General features: G+C 38.3%; 1 non-coding gene across 1 annotated transcript; it reads left to right on the top strand.

The window, feature by feature from the left end:
• Positions 1-633: 633 nt before the first annotated feature.
• On the top strand, positions 634-695 carry LOC142876795 (U7 small nuclear RNA). The gene has a single exon (XR_012923613.1). It is a non-coding gene; the product is annotated as a U7 small nuclear RNA (small nuclear RNA).
• The last annotated feature ends 4499 nt before the right edge of the window (positions 696-5194 follow it).

Genomic DNA, 5194 nt, shown 5'->3' with positions numbered 1-5194 from the left:
AAAAAATCATGCACAAGTAACATACAAGTAGACATATAGACCAATTGAATAGAACAGACTGCCCCAAAATAAACACTCACATATGGTCAGATGATTTTTAACAAAGGTGCCAAGACCATTCAGTGGGAAAGACAGTCCTTTCAACAAATGGTACTGAGACAACCAGATACCCACATACAGAAGAATGAAGTTGGACCTTTACCTTAGACTATATACAAAAAATAACTCAAAATTCATCAAAGACCTAAACATAAGACCTAAAACTATAAAACTCTTAGAAGAAAACGTAGAAGGAAAACTTCATGACATTGTATTTGACAAGGATTTCCTGGGTAGGACAAAGAAAGTACAAGCAACAAAAATAAAATTAGACAAATTGGATTACATCACAGTTAAAAACTTCTGTGCCTCAAAGGACACAATCAACAGTGTGAAAAGGTAACCTATAGGATGGGAGAAAATATATGCAAATCACATATCTGAAAAGGGGTTAATATGCAGAATATATAAAGAACTCCTACAACCCAACAGCAATAACAACAAAACACAAATAATCTGATTTAAAAATGGGCAAAAGATTTGAAAAGACATTTCTCTAAAGAATATTTACAAACAACCAAAACATACATTAAAAAGTGTAATAGCTCTTTTAAAATTTGTCTTGCAGGTTTTCCAGTCCTTGCCAGAAGACCTCATAAAATTAAAAAATAAAACATAAATGAAAAGTGCTCAATATCATTAATTATCAAGGAAATGAAAATTAAAACCACAATGAGATGTCACTTTATACCCACTAGTATAGTTACTATGTATTAAAAAAAACCAACAGAAAATAACAAGTGTTGGTAAGGATGTGGAGAAACTGGAATGCTGGTACACTATTGGTGGGACTCTAAAATGCTGCCGCCATTACAGAAAACAATATGGCAGTTCCTCAAAAAAATTAAAAATATAATTACCATATGACCTTGTAATTCTACTCTTAGGAATATAATGAAAGGAATCAAAAAGAGGAACTCAAACAGATACTTATACACCCATGTTCACAGCAGCATTAGTTACAAAGTGTAAACAACTCAAGTGTCCATCAACAGATAAATAGATAAAGAAAATGTAGTATATACATAAAATAGAATAATGGAATATTATTCAGCCTCACAAAGAGAGGAAATTCTGACACATGCTACACATGGATGAACTTTGAGGACATTATGCTAAGTGAAATAAGCCAGTCACAGAAAGGACAAATGCTATCTGATTCCACTTATCTGAGGAATAGTCAAATTCATAGAGACAGAAAGTAAAGTGGCAGTTGCTGGGGATTGGGGGAAAGGACTGGGAAGTTTATGTTTAATAGGGACAGAGTTTCAGCTTTGCAAGATGAAAAGAGTTCCAGAGACAGATGTTGGTAATGGTTGCACAATAATGAGAATGTACTTAACACTACTGAATTGTGCACTTAAAGTGGTTAAAATGGTAAATTTTATGTTATGTGTATTTCACCACAATTAAAAATAAATAAATAAATTTATTCATGGATCAAACATTCAAGTACAAAATCCACCAATGAATTTTAATGTAAAAGAGTAACAAAAATTCATTGATATTGTTGTTTCAGATTCTACATTACAGTTAATCTTAAAAAATTATCATTTGTTTAATTTTATGAAGACTCAAAAATTTATAATTATCCAAAAGGCTATTTAAATACCACTCCTTTTGCAACTACATATCTATGTGAGGCTAGATTTTCTTCATACACTTCAACCAAAACAATGTTTTTCAACTGACTGAATGCAAAGAAGATACAAAAATCTAACTGCCTTCTATTAGGCCAGACATGGTAGAGATTTGCCAAAAAAAAAAAAGTGTAAAACAATGCAATTCTACTTACTAAGTTTTTTTGAAAATATGGACATTTTTCACAAAAATATGTCATTTATGTCAACATGTAATAGGCTGCTTGTTATTATATGAATTAAATATTTTATATGAATTAAATATTTTTAAATTTGCTCAGTTTTAGTTTCTACTATGGTAAATATCTATAGGTATACTCCACATAAAGATAAGCTCTTTGGGGTCCCCAATAATTTTTAAGAGTGAAAAGAAGTACCAAGACCAAAGTGTATGATAACTACTGACTTAGATGACGGTATTACAGAGGGTAAAACATTTAATCCTCCTCTTCTGACTCCTCTGCTCTCGAAAGACTGAAGTTTTACTTAAGAGATAGAGTTTGGACAATCCCATTCTGGGGCCAGAAGTCTGACATCAGTGCCCTTGGGTTGAAATCCAGGCTTTGGCAGGACTGCACACCCCTCAGCGCCTGTAGGGAAGAGTGTTTCTCACGTCTTCCTGCTTCTGATGGCTGCAGCATCCCTTGGCTCATGACCACATCCCACCAGGCCCCACCCACACCTTCACCTGGCCTTCTCCTCTTCCGTCTGTGTGAAACCCCTCCTCCCTTCTCTTACAAGGACACATATGACTGGATGCCATTTTCTACTTTATAGGTCGAGCAACCCCTTCATAATTATATTCATCAAATCTTCCTGTATGAAGTCCAAACAGTGTCAATAAGAAATGTTTGATTTGTTCAAGAAGGTGCTTTGTGGTTGCTTTTCTAGTCTTTCCTTAACTCACAATAAAAGGATACTAGTAAGGGAATGGGTTTTGGAACCAAACTTCCTAGGTTTAAATCTCAGCTCCATCATTCCTAAATCATGTGTTCTCAGGTAGGTTAGTTGTTCCTTTGTGCTTCCTCATCTATAAAATGGGAATAATAATACCCCACCATTTAGGATTCATATTTATAAAACACTCACAATAGTGCCCGGCACATAAAAGCATTATATAGATGGCAGTTATTATTATATGAACAACGTTGCCAAGAAGAAATTGCATATGGCTTAAGCATCAGATCACTGGAATTGGGACCGATACCGTTGACATGGTTAAATAAGTCACAAGATACTGGGACTTGGGTACCCAGCAAGACTTCACTTTGCATTTCCACAGCAGAAACCACACCTATTCTTCAGAGGTTTCCAAGCAGTGCAGCCCTGCCCCACCCACCCCAGGGGCGTCCTGTGCACCCTGGGGCAGCTTCTCTGAATGGTCTCCAAAGTCAGCCAGTCACACTGAGCCTGTTTTTCCCCCCTTTCTCTTTAGGCAAAGCCTCCTTCTGAAAATGAATAGCATATATTTACAGAGAAAAAAATGACAGCATGTTTTCTGTGAATAGCTACATCATTTTTATTCCATTTCCTGTTTCCACCATTTGGAGTATTTATAAAGTTTTCCATTTGATCCTTTTTTGGACAGACTGCTTATTTGGAAAAAGTAGAGGAACAACAACTAAATAAAATGGAGTGCCTGGGAACTGAAGCTATAAACAGCCTCAACAGCATTGTCCTCTTGCCCAAGGGTGTATCTTGGTTGGGACTCAAGGGAGGCAGACTTTGAAGTGACACAAAGAACAGCCAATGGGCAGGACCAACATTCAGGCCTGCACAGAGCAGATGACACACAGCACATGGGGATTTCTGCTCTTGCCTGGAATTCATTTGCAGTCATTACCTTGTGTGTGCGAAGAGCAAAGGCAGTTGCCCAGAATACAGTGGTTGGAAAATAAGGGTTATCTCAGACTACTAAACAGCTCTGTGGTTTCTATCCCAAAGGGATCCGGAAGGGAAGGCTTTTAAAAATCTATCTCCAGATAGTCTCTAAAGAGAACCCATTAGCAGAAATCAAGCCCTAAATAACATGAGTAGTGAAGTGACAGGAAGACAGAATGAAGGGTGAATCTTGACTTTCGGCCAGCAAGTCTGAGGGTGCTCGTTCAGGGACTTTGCTGACATCCCGTTTCTCAAGGCACAGTGGCTTTCTGTGCCTGGAGCAAGTGATTCAGTGCATTTCCCAGAATGATTTTTCAAGCTGGCTTCTTTGCTGGTCTGAGACCCAGCCCATCCATTTATAGCATGTTAATTTCAGGGCAGAGGGAATGCCACTGACCCAGAGCTAGCCCAGGTCCAAAACAGAGCACACTAATACAGGACAGTTTTGAGCTTTCCTGCTCAAAGCCCTCTCTGACTAAAAATCATTCCCTAAACCTTGTGATTCCTCAAAGGAAAATGCCTGATTTTGTTGAAATCCCTGTGTGTTACATCTTGGGACACAGCTTGGCTCTTTTCTTTGTTGCTTACATTTAATCTGTCTGACCTTTAAGAAGAAAAAAAATACTTTTAGAGTTGGCTCCCAACCCTGTCACCACGGAAGAACAAGTGCTGGGACCGCCCAAGTTAAGTTCTGCAATGATAAGGCACTTGCTCATTGCAATGTTCTTTTCCTTTTTAAAAATTCCTTTTAGAGCAGCCTGAGCAAGGGCAAGACCCCATTTCTACTAAAAATAGAAAAATCATCCTGGCGCAGTGGCACACTCCCATGGGTCCAATTACTCAGGAGGCTGAGGCAGGCGGATCACTTGAGCCCAAGCATTTGAGGTTGTAGTGAGCTGTGATGATGTCACTGCACTCCAGCTGGGGTGAGGGAGCAAGACTCTCAAAAAAAAAATTCCTTTAAAAAAATACCTCCATGGTCATGGGTCACACTGAGTCACCTGGAGGAGGTCTGATGTTCCCAGACAGCTCACACAGAATGTGAGTCCCTGCTAAAGGTGGATGTGTCATGGGAGGTTAGAGCCACGTGAATTGCCCCAGAATCAGGCAACTGGAGGGATATGGAGCATTCTCCCCAACTAGCTCTCAAAGAGGGTTAGAAAATTCTGCAAAAAAAAATTGCACCAAGATACATAACTAGAAAGGATGGCATTGGATAGGACCCCCAAGGCTGATAATAAACAGGTGTTCACATATGTGCTCAGATACTCCACTAGACAGTACATGGAAAGTGCACAAATGCCCTTTTTAAGATTTTATCCAAATGAGAAGTATGAAAGTCACAGCAAAGTATTTATCCCTATTAAGTAACTAAGCCATTTATCATACATAGTAAAGGGAAGGGAATTGGGGGTTAACATACTTCTAAGCATTTCATTCAAGGGGGAAAGATGGAGGGAAAACACATAATATATCTTAGGAATAGTAATGTCCTGTTATTGTTAAAAACTGCTGGGACCTCATTAGAGCCTATGAAAACATCATCTGTAAGTACTGAAAGGCAATAAATCTTC

This window comes from Microcebus murinus, chromosome 15 (assembly GCF_040939455.1).
Source record: "Microcebus murinus isolate Inina chromosome 15, M.murinus_Inina_mat1.0, whole genome shotgun sequence".
NCBI classification, from domain to species: domain Eukaryota; kingdom Metazoa; phylum Chordata; class Mammalia; order Primates; family Cheirogaleidae; genus Microcebus; species Microcebus murinus.
Note: the sequence above shows the minus strand (reverse complement) of the source record. Positions and strands in the feature narration are given on the sequence as shown.